At 34.2% G+C, this 17389-nt stretch overlaps 1 non-coding gene across 1 annotated transcript; it reads right to left on the bottom strand.

Annotated features, from left to right (window-relative positions):
* Positions 1-5716: 5716 nt before the first annotated feature.
* LOC121204065 (small nucleolar RNA R71) lies at positions 5717-5823 on the bottom strand. Its single transcript, XR_005898993.1, has one exon. It is a non-coding gene; the product is annotated as a small nucleolar RNA R71 (small nucleolar RNA).
* Positions 5824-17389: the final 11566 nt, after the last annotated feature.

Genomic DNA, 17389 nt, shown 5'->3' with positions numbered 1-17389 from the left:
CACGCCCGTGTCCCAAAGTCGTGTTCCATACACGGCTGAGACACATGGTCGTGTCTCTGCCTGTGTGGAATATACCTAGGCTATTTTCCAAGCTTTGATCAACCTTAATCTCTTACACACTTATACAAAATCAAAAGCATATAACACGGTATTCATTTAATGATTAAATATTCTCAATTAAACCACAAACATAGCATTTTTATGTCATCATACATGTGTCTCTCATACTCATTTTACCTTGTTTATTATAGTACCACTTATATATTTATACCAAGATTATCATCTTACCAAACATCTTCAGCTTAATCATCAAGCATTCATATTTAAAACTAGATCATATATTTATAAAACACCATAATTCAGATGCGTAAAATAACATGTTTGCCTGAAACATTTCAATTCAACTCCATACCCAACAAGCATTACATTGAGACTAGTCATATATATATACATGTCATGATACATATCATTCTCTTTTTGTTTTCTTATAAACACATATCATTTATTTCATTATATCAATATTTCATATACCATAGTTTCCATTTATTCCACATATATTTATTTTCCTCCTCCTTCTCCTCTCTATTCCACATCCTTAATGTATATAGCATTCTTGTAAGTACGATTTCACAATTTACTAATAAATGCTCACATCAAACTGTCCACACAAGTGATAGTCACTTAATTATTTATAATTCGAGCTACAGAGCTCCAAATTAAGATCCGTAAATTTCCCTTTAAGCTAGACTCACATATATTTCCACCATAAAATTTTCATAATTTTTGGCTTAGCCAATTAGTACATTTTATTCATTAAAATTTCCCCTATTTCACTTTCTGACAGTTCTGACCTCTCTTCGCTAAAAATTAATTATCTCATAGTAAAGAACTTAGATAATGTTCTTATTGATTTATCTTGAAGATAGACTCATTAGAGATTTTAAAAATATAAGTTTAAGTCTCTAATTATTTTTATCCAAATTTTTGTGATTTTCCAAAGTCAGAATAGGGGATCACGTAATCATTCTGAACCAGTCTCACAAAAACATAAATATCTCAAAATATAGAACTCATTTTCTTGCTATGTTTCTTTTATATGAAAATAGACTCAATAGGATTTAATTTGATATCTCATTCAGTCTCTGATTCAATTTATAATATTTTTGGTGATTTTTCAAAATCACATCACTGCTACTGTCCAAAACAGTTTTATTGCTAATTCACTCTTTCACACCTTCTTTGAATTAACCTCATTTTAACATACATATCACAAATCATTTTCACCACATTTCATACATGACAAGTATAGGCCCATGATCACAAGGTCACCATAAAATCATCCTCATGTATAACTTACTTGTTTATAACCTTACCACATCTTGGTCACTTAATGAACACATCATTCACATAATCAAGTTCCTGCACTTATTCATCACAAAACTCACAAAGCAATACATAGAGAGTCTCCCGTTAAACACTTCGGATCAATCCTCGATAGTTGGTGGTTTCAGCACATAGCTCCACCCATCATATAGTTCGACTCTCTTGTACACATGGTGAACACTCAGTACCACCCATGTGACTTAGCCAATTTATCTCGTAGCTCTCTTGTCTACATGGTGTCCTTCACTTGGAACCACGCATGCGACCTAGCTACATATATCCCATAGCTCTCTTGTCTACATGGTGTACACATAGTATCACCCATACGACCTAGCTACATCATAATGTCTTGTAGCTCTCTTGTACACATGATGTGCACCCAGCACCATACATGTGACCTAGATACATACTATCTGTATCATCCAATCTTTCCGAAGGTTCAACCGGGATTTCTCTCTCTTTTCCAACAATTTCACCAATCAAGTAATTATCCACAAACATATTTCCAATATTATTATAAAATATCATAATACAAGTAATATTGATTTATTACTTACAAATAAACTTAAATCTCATTTAATATCAAGGCAATAACATTAAATTACACATTGCCTTATTAAAAATCATATGAACTTACAATTTCCCATAATATCCATAATCATAGAAATCACATTTATGTATGATAATTCAATGCACTTCATGTACCATAGACATATTTTTAAATCAATTCATAAACTTGGCACCATAATCATTTAATTTAATATAATTCAATTAATTCACTAAATTTAACTTTCAAATATAAATTACAGCATTATTGTTGTATTATTATCATACCAACTTACATACTTTCAACACCTCGGAAATCATAATGAATATATCAATTTTACATTGAAACGTGCATAAATTACTGCTTATTATACATATGAACTTATCTCGATACTAAAACGGTCATTTTACCAACTTTCGCAATTTTAGATTTTTCTCTCATTCTAGGTTCAAATCTCATTTTCTGGGATCTAAAACATCATATTTTACTTATTTAATTAATGTACTATTCAAAACAGTCCTTAACTCAAACTTTGGCAAAATTACAATTTTTCCCCTAAACTTTTGCATATTTAAACTTTTGCCCCTAGGCTCGAGAATTAAACTTCATCCCTTATTCTTATGTTTCATGACATGATGATCACTTTTCCCTTCTATGGCAACATCAAATCCTCACTCTAACATATACTTATGACTATTAGGTATTTTTACCGATTAAGCCCTTTTACTCATTTTCACTCAAAACCGAGTAGCACAAGTTGACTAACATAATTTAAAACCTCATATTTTATTATAAAATAGCTAAATAAACACATTTCACCTATGGGTATTTTTCCAAATATGAACCCTAGCTTAAATTATTGCTAGAATAAGCTTAATCAAATTACCCGGATTCCAAAAACGTAAAGAACTTGAAAAACAGGGTTAGAACGAACTTACTATTGAGCTTGGAAAGCTTGAAAACCCTAGCCATGGCTTCCCCCATGCTAATTTAGGCCTCCATGAGAAAGATGAGTCAATTTTGGCTTCATTTTCCCTTTTTATTTCTTTTAATTACCAAATGACCAAAATGCCATTCCTTACTAAACTTTCAAAAATTCCATCCATGTCCAATTTTTGTCCATCACTTAGAAATTGGTAAAATTGCTATTTAAGACCTCCTAATTAATATTTCAAAGAAATTTCATACTAGAAACTTGCACAGAACCAAATGGTCGATAAAAGCAAAAGAGCCCAAATGGTCGAAACACACCTCAGCTACCAAAATTGTACAGAACCAAAAAAAGAGAAGGAGCAAATGCCGAAACTAAAATGACTGAATCCCATTCGGCACTAAGTCCATGAGCGAATAGGCACCCATAGACTCCCAAATTCAACCAACTCCTCCCCCAAATCAAACTTCACAATTTTCTCCACATAATCCTCCCATTATCTCTCAAAGATCCACTCCCAAGACCAGTTCAAACTCTCACACGACAGAGTCCAAATCCACTTCAAACTCTTGCCATCCCAAGTAGCAAAATAATCATCCTCTGCCTGCCATGGGTTTCGAACCCAAGCCCTCTCGAATGCTCCACATGCCACTTGCCACCAAGCCACAAGGCTCTTTATGTTACATTTTATCCCCAATTAACTATAAGACATATGTGCTAATGTTCAGATTCACTTAAGATAAAAACTAAAATTTTGCTAAAGCTTAGATTTGAACCCAGGACTTCTCAAACATCCCCAAACACACCTAATTCACTTAACCACCATACCAAACATGCAATTGTGTCATTCACTTGCACAACTAAATTCCAATTCCTCCGATACGCGAAGCCCATTTCTCCTAGGCCCAAATTTGGGGAGTTACAATTAGATGCTCGTAATCCTTTAATTTCATTTTTTTTACTTAAGAAAGGATAAGGGAACAAAAGAAGTAGAAAATGGGCCAAAAATGGACAAACGGCCTGATTGAAAGATCCACACTGCCAAGATGAATACCACATAGGCTGAGCACATGCCAGTGTGATCCACATGGGCTGGCCACACGCCCATGTGGAAGCCCGTGTTGATATCGCTACCTGTTTCCCAAATACATAGAAAAAGCCAAATTTTAGGGTTTCTGTGCATTCTAAAGTTTATATAAACATACTAGACATAGACCTAAGGGAGGATGAAGAGCAGAAAGCCGAAATTACTTGAAGGAAGCCGTTGGAATCATCTCATAAGAAGATCCATGTCAAGATTGAAGATATCCATTCAAATTTCTCTCGAAGTTTATTTGGGTTTTTCATGTTTTGTTGTTTGTCTAAATTTGAGATGTCTTCCTTTTATATTATGAACTAAATTCCTTAGATAACTAGGGAAGATGAAACCTAAGATAGATCTTATTATTTAATATTCTGGATTTAATGATAAATACTTGTTCTTGTTCTTAATTAAGTGTTATTAATTCTTGCTTTAATATTTTTAAGATATTATTCCATGCTTGATGTGCTTATTCAGTGGAGCCAAAGTCCCTGTTTAAAAGTAGATCTCACATAATTGAGCAGAGTTGCATGCAACCCTAGAAATAAGGTACATAAATCTGCTGGATTAGAGTCAAATCTAATAACGGAATCCATAGATCGAGTTAATACGAAGATAGGGATTTTACTTAGAAAGAGATTTCGATTAATCAACCTAGAGTCAGTTGTTCTTAGTCTCGAAAGAGTTATTAACAAAAATTAAGGATTTCTACGGATCAAGACAAGTGAATAAATCATTTGATTCAGAGTCAGAATAATAAGTGAAGTCTAGGTGGATTCTTCCTTGGGTATTGCCTTTATTATTGGTTTATTCGGTTATTTTCTTCACTCTCTGTCCCGTGCAGTAGTTAATTAGTTAGTTAATTCTAAATTAGAATAAGCCCTTTATATTTTAGGATAAATAATAGAAAGAAAATTGATACTAGTACTTTAAGTCCTTATGGATACGATACTCTGGACTCACCATAACTATATTACCATTTGATTGGTGCGCTTGCCTTAGTTGTGATTGTAGTCTAGTTTAGTGGTTCATAAAATGATCATTAAGTTTTTGGTGTTGTGGTCGAGGACTAAGATATTAGGAATGCTTGATTTTTATTAATTTAGCCATTTTTATTTTATTGTATTTTTTTTGTTTTAGTTTTAATTTTAATTACTAACTTTCCTTTTGTTTGCTTCTGGCAGGTTCTTGTAGTTTATGACTAGAAGAAACCCGTTAGGACCTCTACTTTTTGACAATGAAATTGAAAGCACAGCTCGTAGAAATTGTAGAGAAATAAGGTGAAGTCTACAATATATAGAGGAAGAGCACGAGGACGAAACCAATAATACCGAGGAGATGGCTAAAAATTAGAATAATCCACTACCTCTTGTGGTTGTCGCAAATCCTGTGAATCAGAACCCTGCTCCCGTACTATGTACGATTATGCTAAGCCTGATTTAGTGGGGGCTGAATTGAGTATTGTTAGACCTGCAATTGCTGCAAATAATTTTAAACTGAAATCTAACACTATACTAATGATTCAACAGTTTGTTCAGTTTGATGGTTTGTAGGATGAAGACCCAAATACTCATTTGGACAACTTCTTAGAGTTCTGTGATATTTTCAAAATAAATAGCGTTTCTGATGATGTCATTCACCTTTGTTTATTTCCCTTCAATTAAGAAACAAAGCTAAACAGTGGTTGAACTCATTACCACGAGGTTCCATCACTACTTGGGAACAAATGACCAAAAAGTTATTACTAAAGTATTTTTCGCCAGCTACAACGAAGAAGTTGAGGAATGATATCTCTTCTTTTGTGCAGATGGATTTAGAAACTCTTTACGATGCATGGGAGAGGTATAAGGACTTATTGAGAAGGTGTCTTCACCATGGATTACCTTTATGGCTACAAGTTCAAGCTTTTTACAACGGTTCGAACCCCTCAACTATGTAGTTGATCGATGCAGCTGCTGGCGGGACTCTAAATAACAAAACACTTGAGGAGGCTTATGATTCATTAAAGAGATGTCACTGAATAATTATCAGTGGCAAGTCATGAAAACAAAGTTGACAAAAGCCGCTAGTGTTTTCAACCTCGACATGGTCACCATGTTATCAAACCAGGTAGAGCTCTTAAATAAAAATATTGATGGTTTACGTATCTCTACGTAGGTACATCCGGTGATGTATTGTAACACAAGTGGAGGAGGAATGAATAATCTAGAATGCCTAGCCTACGACCCTAGCAATACGAATGAAAAAGTCAATTATATGGGTAACAATTCTAGACCTCAGAATAACCCTTATAGTAATACTTACAATGCAGGTTGGAGGAACCATCCCAATTTCTCTTGGGGTGGTCAAGGCAATCACAGACCACAACCCCCTCCAGGCTTTCAACCACCTTACCAGCAGAAAAAGAAGTTGAACCATGAGGAGATGCTAACGAAATTCATCTTGGTGTCAGAAACACATTCCCAAGACACCAAACCAGCGCTTAAAATTTCCAAGCGTCAATTCAAGGGCTCGAGAATCAAATAGGTCAGCTTGCTAAGCTGATCTCTGACAGACCACAAAGTCACTTGCCTAGCAACACTAAGACTAACCCAAGAGAGCAACTCCATACGATTACTATTTGAGATGAAGAAGGGTCAGTTGATTCCAAACCAGAACCAAGGCAAGAAGGCGTGGTAAGTAAAGATAAGGTGGATAAAAGCCAGAATAAAAAAAATTAGTCAGAGAATATACACCTCACGTGCCATACCCTAATGCGACAAAGAAAGACCGCACAGATGAGCAATTCAGTAAATTTCTTAAACTTTTGAAAAAGTTGCATATTAACTTACCGTTCATTAAAGCTCTTTCGCAAATGTCCAACTCAGTAAAATTTTTAAAAGAGCTTCTCGCAAACAAACGGAAGTTAGATGATTCGTCGCATGTAGAATTAAATGCAGTTTGCTCAGCGATTCTACAAAATAAACTACCTAACAAGTTGAAAGATCTAGGGAGTTCTACTATTCCCTGTGTAATTGGTAGTTTAAATATTGATTATGCTTTAGCCGATTTAGGGGAAAGTATAAATGTCATGCCCTATAAAATATTCAAACGACTAGGTCTTGGGAAACTTGAACAAACTAGGATGAGTATTCAACTGGCAGACAAAACTATTAGATTTCCTAGGGGTATTGTGGAGGACGTACTCATTAAGATTGATAAATTTATATTCCCAATGACTTTGTTGTTCTAGACATGGATGAGGATAGTGACTTACCTTTAATTCTAGGTCGGCCATTTTTAGTAACTAGCAAAACTATCATAGATGTTGGTACAGATGATCTAATGCTTCATGTAGGTGATGAAACAATCACTCTTCATGCTCATGATTTTGTTAAGACATCGAGTGACGAAGGTAATTTTCTAAATCTTGACAATAAGACTAATCAAGTGTTCAACCCTCTTTGCAGGAAAAACTTTCGAGAAGCATAAATGAGCCACGTTCTAGTTCATGCACTAACAATGGAACCATCCATGAAAGACGAATGCTATAGATAGATAAACTAGATGAATGGTGGACTTATGGCAAGGAGGAGCAAAAGCAACACCATGTCGAATTTAAGAATGAGTCAAATCACTTTAAGGTCAGGGATCAGGTATTGTTGGATAAAATGGACCCTCGAGTTGTCACTTCAAAGTCTAATATAGAAAGAGCAACTCCCTTAACGGTACTAAATGTTTTTCCATACGATACAGTTGAGGTAACACATACTAAATTTGAAACTTTCGAGGTAAATAGTACTCGACTCAAACCTTATTTTGATAGAATTGATAGCAGGGATGAGGAGTCTCAACTCCTTAAACCACCGTGACCATGCAAAATTTATGTAAGTCTAGCTTAGACTTTAAATAAGTGCTTCTCGGGAGGCAACCCGAGCACTAACACCACTAACTAATTTATTTTTATCTATTTTCTTTGTTTAAATACAGGTTTTTGACCCACACGGCCTGGACACATGGGCGTGGCCCAGGCCGTATGCTCTAACAAGGTTTAAATAGTGAGTTACATGGCCTAGCAAAATGGTCGTATGACCCACAAGGCCTGGACATACAGGCGTGTCTTTGGCCTTGTGGAAACAGGGCTTAAACACCAAAAATCGACAGACACGAGCTAAAAGAGGCCACACGGGCGTGCGACATGGCCGTGTGAACTGGAGCTAAATTTTCAAATTTTAAACAAGTCAGAGATCTACATAGGCAAGGCACAAGGCTGTTTGCTCGAGCACACGGGTGTGGGAGAAGCGAATAATGTAGCACACGGCCATGCGATACGGCCATATGACCCACACGGCCTGGACACAGGGAAGTGTCAAAGGCTATTTAACGAGTGGGCTATTAATTCCTTAATGAACACGGGCTAGAAGTCGAGTCACATGGGCGTGTGACACGGTCGTGTGGACCAACACAGGCCTTTTCACGACCATGTCCAATTTAAAACCCCCCAAACCCTAAATCCCTTTTCCATTTTTTGTCTTCTTTCCACCCATCTTCTTCAACTACACCCGCCATTCCTTCCTCCCTCTCACCGTCTGTCGACCGGCCACCACATCCTTTTCCCCATTTCTTTTTTCCTTCCCCTATCTCTTTCTTTTATTTTCTTCCTTCCCCAGCCCTTCTTTCCCTTTCTTTCCTTTTCTCTCCCTTTTCCCCTCTTTTCTTCCATTTTCCTCTTTCCCTCTAAATTGCCACACCCACAACCATCCCACCACCATCACCGACCTCTGCACCGTCCGTACCTCCGATCACCGACCATCGGTTCTCCTTTCTCTTTCCTTTACATCTATCTATTAATTTATTTCCTTATTTATATTATTACTCTTAGTATATTTTTTTAACTTATTATTATTGTTTTCTTATTATTTCTTTAGTCATTATTATGTGTTTCTTTATTTACTGATTGTGATTGTTTAATTTCCTGAATTTTCATTCTTCATATTTGGCCATGTGTTAACTTTCTTTCATATTTTATCCATTTCAGCAATTTTGTTCTTATTTGATGATATTTTCTTCTATCTTTTAGTTAGTTAGATAGCTACTGTTCTCATGAATATTTTTGTTATTTGTTGAATTGTATTATTTCTATTGGAGTCTTGCTGCTAGGTTTTAGTTGACTTTTCTTATTAATTTGTTTCTTTCTAGTCTTCTAGCTCATTATTAGTACTCCCTAGGTTTCAGCATATTGTTTCTTCGTTTGCTTATTGTCCTCATTCAATTATTATCATTATTATTATTACTATTTTCTATTTTTTCTGTTGGTTTGTTTATTTATTTTTGTTCGCTCTTTGGCAGGTACATTATGACGAACACTCGAGGTAAATCCAAAGTCGCAGTCCCCGCTTCGAAAAAGCGAAAGGGTCCTAGCTCGACTTCCTTGAACGCCTCTGCCGAGGTTCGTCATCCTTACCTCTGATTCTCTACGGACCCACTTGAGGACTTATTCAGCTCTTGTGCGTGCGACCGCTCAGTTTGGGCCGATGCATTGACTAGGTCGCGTTGGAGCAGGTCAACTAGCTAATGAGGTCCGTGCTTTCATTACTACAGCACCCTGGGACTGTTTCTTTGATATCGTTGAGCCCACATATATGGAGCTTACTTTGGAGTTTTCCTCGACATTTTACCTTCAGCCATGATGTCATCCCATGATGAGCACGGTACCATTACATTCTGACTTGGTGGCTTGGTGCGACATATGAGCGTCCCTGAGCTTGGTGTAGCTTTGGGCATCTACACCGATGAGTTTATGGGTGCCGAAAACTTTCTTCACCTTTACCGTCACATCCATTACTAACCTTCGTGCTGTTGAACCGATCTCACAGCTAGTCAAATCCCGTATGACGTGAGTCGCTTGAAGGCGACATCTCTTTCTCCGGCTCTACGATACATCCACGCCTTATTAGCTCACACTTTGACTGGCAGGAGAGAGAGCACAAGAGTTGTAAGCACTACTGATGCGTACTATCTTTGGAGCATGGTGACTGGCCACATATTCGACTTAGCTTATTTCATTGCCCTCGCCTTTCGCCATCAGACAGATCACCACAGGAAAGGTCCCATCTATTTAGGCCCTTACGTAACTCGCCTTGTTCAACACTTTGATTTACTCAACACACCGGAACAGTCCTCGACACTTACCCTAGTCGGTCAGATGTCCCCTCAGGGCATCTCGAGCATGATTTATATAAGGATGATTGAGCGGTGACGTGGAGTGGACCACCCTCAGTACAGACTAGTCCAGTCTGACATTCAGTATGACCCAGAGGACTTCACTGATGATGTTCCCCCTATCACAAGGACCCACCACAGCCTCCACCATCGAATCTCCAACATGCTTCCTCTACTGCTAGCTCCCTAGGTGTATCCTCCGAGGAGTTCGCTAGTTTCCGTCAGTACTGTGCTCAGAGGTTTGGCAGTATTGATATGACTTTACAGCAGATCTGTCAATATCTTCATATCACTTCTCTAGCACCACCGACTCGTGACACTGATCAGTCTGATGATGAAGACCATTGAGTTCGATTATTTTTATGTTTATGTTTATGTTTATTTTTTTCTCTTTTATTTTATTTTTATTTTTCTATTTTGAACTTTATATTATTTATTATGGTTTCTTATTGAGTAACCCTCTTAATATTCTTCAGTATTGTGTTTATTTTTTGTTAGTTGCTTAGAATTTTGTACTCCCTCCACATTTATCTACAATTTCGCTTTCACTATTTTGGGAAATTCATCCACCATTCAGGGCAGTTTCAATTATCTCCCTATCTTATGATATTTTGTTTCTCTTATGATTTATATCTATTTGTACATTGAGGAAAATGTACATATTAAGTGTGGGGAGGTTATTTATATAGTTATTTAAAAATCCCAGAAATATGCCTTATGCTTAAGTAATTCTCTCATATTACTATTAGAATGAATTTTTCTTCGATTTATGATTCTTATTGACATGTTCTAGATTAAATTCATAGATACTTGTGCATTGATGGTTTAAACTTTAAGACACTAGAGAATCAAGCATGATAAGTCTATTTTTAGAATTAAAATTTTTAGGATGTTTCCCTAAATTTAGGTATTACCTTGAAGTTTGAAAATTTGCAAGATTGACATCAAAATCCATAATTTTTGTAAGATTTTGAGCCTGTAGAGCATACATTTTTTCGTGCTCACTTTATTATTGGTTATGAGTGTGTCAATATTGAATTGTTATTCTAAAACTTGCTTCGATTATACATGTCAAGACCATACCTTTGATTTGATATACTAAGATGATAAAGGCACCTAAGTTTTAACTCACTTACCCTACAAAAAGCCAACCTTCACAAATTAACCCTTGGTGAACCCCTTTGAGCCTAACAAACTATTTCTTAATTTATCCTTAATATTAAACCATACATCAGACTTTTTTATTCGTTGAGAACTTTTCCTATTTTATTAACTCCCTTATTGTCGAGATTTGATTTGGTTAAATGCCTAACTATGTTCTTTTATTTTAGTTTATAATTTTATCTTATTATTCATTCATTCAAAAAAAAGAAAAAAAAAGAGTTGAAAAAAGATATATATACATACATGTTGATTATTATTAGTTCTTTGTCTTGAGCTTAAGTAGTTAATTTCATATTCTAAGAAGAAGATCATGTTCACTTTTAATAAATTTGATTGATGTGATTATTTAGTGTTAGTTTATTTTTCTAGTTAGGTATTTTATCAATTCGATCTCGATTCTAACCTTCTTTTTCAGCCTTTATCTACCCCGTTACAACTCTTTAAAGACCTTTTGATTTGTGTATCATATCATTTACAGTGGTGGTGTAACAACTCGATTTAGATCCTAATCGGAACGGTGGTCTCAGGACCACGAATCTAAGTCAGAAAGATATTTAAAAATTATTTTCTGTGTTTATTTTGTGTGAATTTACATCTGTGAAATTTTTGTGCTTAAAATTTATCGTTTGAGTGTCTGATTGAATAGAGGACTTAATCGCGTAAAATAAAATTTTAGTGGTTATTTCTAAAAGGGACCAAATTGTTAATGGCTTTATTAATGAAAGTATTTAAGTTGTAAATAGCCCATTTATTTATTAGTGGGACGGTGGTAGGCATGAATTATATAGTTTTTATATTACTTCATTACGGTTATATGTAAATTAAACTTTAATTTATAATAAGATATAATATATATATATCATAAAGCATAAAAGTGAAAGCCATTTTATGTTAATTGACTTACTGAATGGATGAGTAAGGGCTTATGTTATATGGCTTTATTATAAATTTAATAAGGTTAATTTAGGAAACCAATAATATATGTTATTATAATATAAAGAATAGCATAAAAAATAAAAAGCCATTTATGTGTTCATTCTTTATCTTCTTGCCGAAACTAAAACAAAGAAAAGAAATAAAAGAAGTTAGGGTTTGGTCATCTCTTAAGCTCAATTAAAGTATGTGTTTAGCTCGGTTTTTGATAATTTTTACGTTTTTGAGATCGTTGCTAAGTAATCTACAAGACCCATACTTGAATTTTTTTTATTTTGATGAATATTTTCAGTTATGCCATTGATGAGAGTTCGTGATTTTTCTTATTTTATGATGAAATATGAAAGATATGTTTTAGATTAACATGTTTTGTATTGGAGATTTTGATGATTTTAAGTAATTAGGACTAAATTGCAAAAATAATAATTTGAGGGATTAAAATATGAAATAAATGAAATATATGGGCTTGTATGAACATGGGTAAAATTCAGAATAACATGAGTGTATTGAAATTTTGCATATTTTGTGTTTTGTGCAAAAGGGACTAAATTGTAAAAATTTTAAATATTAGGGGTAAAATGGTAATTTGCCCATTTATGTGTTTTTGGACTAAATTGAATGAAAATATGTTTGAATGAGCTTAATTTCAATATATTTAGAACAAGAACCATAGAAATTTGATTTGGATCGGGGGAAAACGAAAGTTGTCGACTAGTCATCCCGTTCAATTTTACATCGTCCGAGGTAAGTTTATAAGAAAATAGAGATTGTTAATTCTAATTATTTATGAGTTTATAAGCTGAAATTAACTTATATGCGATTTTATACGTGAATGTCGAATGTGATTATGCTTGGGAACAATGTTTATGAATTCACTTCGACTGAGTTACGACGTTCGAAAGCCCTGTATGAACCTTAGGAATAGCTAGGATATATATGTCATGACATAGGATTCTGATATGTGATGTGTGAGTAAGACCATGGCATCGATATGTGGCTCCGATATATGTGTGCAAGTAAGACCCTATCTGGGACAATGGCATCGATATGTGATTACATGTAAGACCATGTCAGGGACGTTGGCATTGTATGATATATGTGTGATTATCTGAGTGTCCCATCCAATTCCGAATGGTTCATCGGGCATCGATAAGTTGGGATCAAATGTGCAAAATGAGCTAAAATGATCAGGTATGAATTGGTTTATTACCTACTAGAAACAAGGTAAGTAAGTCATTAATGTGAACATGTGTATCTTGTGAAGTATATTCGGCCTTTGCTATGTATATGCATATGATATTATATTTTGATTCATGAGTATAAGCATATGTAATCATATAAGGGTATTTAGCTTTGAAATTGAAAGATATATTTTGCTTATATATGTGTGTGTATTCGGCCATATAAAATAAATATATATGAGATTATTATCCTTTGACTTATGAATTTATGCTTATAAGAGTAAATGTATTAGTATGATAAAGATATTTTGGCTTGGAAATTGAATGATAGTTTGTAAAATTATGTATATGTTCATTCGGCCATGAATAACCTACATGTGGAAGTACATATAAAATACATGAATTTGTAAGTTTAAGATTTAAAGTAACTACGATAGTATAATTTGGTTTAGTTTAAATTATTTGATTATGTTATTAATTTGTTTATTTGCTTATGACTTACTAAGCTATGAAAGCTTACTCTGTGTGTGTTCATGCTTACCTTTGTTTTATAGATTTTGGATTCAAGTTATGAGTTTGGGAATCGTCAGAGGAGCTTATCACACTATCGACTGTCTTCGGTATTTTATGAGCTGAATTCTCGAAGCTATGACATGTATAGGCTAGTTGTAGTATGTTTGTTTTGGGATATATATATATATATAAGCCATGTGAAAATGGCTTGTTTAATTTATTAAGCTCAGTTTCAAGGTTTGGTCAAGATATTGTTATGTTGGCTTTGGTTTTGGTGATTTGATTACATATGACTATATGATCCGTTATTAAAGTAAGATAGTTTTGCATATAGTTAAAGTGAAGATAATGTGGTATATTAATTTTGGTGGTTTAGTATGTTTAATATTGAATTATGTTTTAAACTTGGTTGATTTTGGTCATGATGTATATTTTTATTGGATTAAATGCTTGTTATATATGTGAGAAACATTTGGAGAAAGATTTAATGGCTTGATTTAAATTGTCAATGTTCGAAGTTATTATATAAGTGCATGATTAAGTGTTTCAGTAAATGAGTTAATAATGGAAGAAGTTGTATTTTAAGTATGCTTAAGCTAGTTAAGTTATGATTATTCTATGTATGCGTGATGTATTTGGTTTAGTAAGGTGGTAAAATAATGGTTGCATATTTGGTTGTGTAACAATGCTATATAAATGGAGATTAAATTTCATATACTTTGTAATGGAAAAATTTTGGTAAATTTGGAGTAGTGAAGCTATGTAATCTTTTTGTGGATGTGTTATTAGCCGAATGGAGGAAGTGTAACGCCCCCTTACCCGAGACCGTCGCCGGAGTCGAGCATGAGACATTACTAAACTTATTTTAGCATTTAAACAAGTTCAAACAATTCTCGTAGTAAACTGTCCATCTGTGTTACAGTCGCTAAAAAAAATCATATCTCAAGTTACAAAACTTGAAATCTAATTCCGTAAATTTTTCCTGAAACTAGAATTATATATCTACTTACTAATTTTTTTCTAAAATTTTTGGTAGGGCCAATTAGTACAGTTTATTAGTTAAAGTCTCCCCTGTTTCAGGGTTCGACTACTCTGACCCCTGTGCACTACGAATCAAATTTATTCCTGTAAAGATTCCAATGACCATGTCGTTTGATTCTCTTAAAAATAGACTCAATAAGGAATCTATAAATATAAATTTTGAGTCCTAATTATTTTTACACAATTTATGATGAATTTCTAAATTCAGAATAGGGGATCCAGAAATTGCTCTGACCCTGTTTCACCAAAACATAAATATCTCATAAAATACAACTGTTTTACCTATTTTGTTTCTTCCACATAAAAATAGATTTATTTAGATTCAATTACATATTTTATTCATCATCTATTTCTATCTCTACTATTTTTTTGTGATTTTTCAAACTCACGTCACTGCTGCTGTGTGATTCTGTTTTATAGCCAATTTCACCATTTTATGGATTTCCATAGATTAGTTAGCACATAAAGCGTACGTGTTATCAAATATAATCTTGATTAGCCACTCCAATAGCTAACCATTCTCAAACATTTCCATGCCATCCATGAGCCATATCATAAGATTATATATACAAAATGATTATAATGCTATACATGCCATATTCCAAAAATATACAAGTCATTATACCGAAATAGTTTGTTGATAGTGTGAGTGCGCCTCCGACCGTTCCTGATCTCCTAGCTGGCTTGACAAAACTACAAAGAATAGAGAGGAGGGAGTAATCATAATTGCTTATTAAGTTCACATGTAAATAGCAAGTAACATAACCATGCAATAATACGAAATCCACATTTGCATAATATCACCAAAGCATTCATATCATATTTCTCATTTATGATGCTACCATATTATTGTTATATTGAAGTCTCAACCCGAGGGTTAAGTACATACCTGTACAAATTTTCTCATTCACCACACTTACCAACATGTCACCTTCCTTTTAGGTACTCACCTTATCCACTTAAGATTTACCCGTTGAACACATCGGAATATGATTCGAATACACGAATTTCATGCACATAAGTGTCATACCCGCAACTAGACAAACTCAATAGCTAGCGGAAATTATGTAGCCAAGCTACCATGTAACTCGCCTATAAGTGAACTCGGACTCAACTCAACGAGCTCGGGCGTTTGCATCCATAAGTGAACTCGGACTCAACTCAACGAGCTCAGATGCCTAATTACATCTCACGAACTCGAACTCAACTCAACGAGCTCGGAACTCAAATATCTTAGTGACATTTCACTTGTACTCTAATCTATTCCCAAGGTTCAAACGAGCTTTTTCCTTGATCACACATCTTTTCCGTCTTCCACGGAACATCGAAACCGATACTTGGTAGCAATTCATATTTAACAAGTAGCACACATAATTTGCATATTACTCAATAATAACCACAAAGCATAATATTTCATGATATTAATCATCATATCATATAAATAACATTAAATTACTTAAAATGACAATTATGTTACTACATTTACACCTGAACTTACCTCGGTACAAAATAAAAAAAGAAATTTGCAATTTAGTCCACAATCTTTTCCTTTCCCCGATCAAGGTCGATTCCACGTCTTTCTTGGTCTAAAATAACACATTTAGCTGATTTAATACTCACATTTATCAAAATAGTCCTTAACTCTAACTTTGGAAAAATTACGATTTTGCCCCTAAACTTTTGCATATTTACACTTTTGACCCAAAGCTCAAAAATTAATATTTTTCCAAAATTATTATGTTTTATGACATGCTGATCATTTTTCCCTTCTATGGAAACATAAAATTCTCACTCTAACATGTAGTTATAAACATTAGGTATTTTTACCGATTATGTCATTTTACTCGTTTTCACATAAAATCGTCTAGCAAAAGTTGTTTAACACAATTTAAAGCTTCATATTCTACCATAAAACATCAAAATAAACACATTTCACCTATGGGTATTTTTCCAAATATAAACCCTAGGTTAAATTATTGGTAGAATAAGCTAAATCAAGTTACCGGGACTCTAAAAACGTAAAGAACATTAAAAACGGGGCTTAGAATCACTTACTATGGAGCTTAGAAGCTTGAAACAAACCCTAGCTATGGAGAACCCTTGAAATTTCTTCCTAATGAAGAAGATGGGCATATTTTGCCATCTTTTTCCTTTTTTTAATCTTTTAATTACCAAATGACTAAAATACCCTTCATTAAAAACTTTGGTTATTTCTACCTATGTATGTCCACTTTTGTCCATGAAAACCTAATGGTATAATTACCATTTAAGGACCTCTACTTCAATTATGCTCTTCAATTAAATCCTTTAACATCTAAAACTCATATTTATCAACGTTTGTCCTAATAGGCAAATTAGACATGCAATTCATGAAATTTTCTATCGATATTCTAACACATGCATCTAATCACTCA

This window comes from Gossypium hirsutum, chromosome A07, assembly GCF_007990345.1.
Source record: "Gossypium hirsutum isolate 1008001.06 chromosome A07, Gossypium_hirsutum_v2.1, whole genome shotgun sequence".
Taxonomy (NCBI): Eukaryota; Viridiplantae; Streptophyta; class Magnoliopsida; order Malvales; family Malvaceae; genus Gossypium; species Gossypium hirsutum.
The sequence above is the reverse complement of the archived record's forward strand: the minus strand, read 5'-3'. Positions and strand labels throughout refer to the sequence as shown.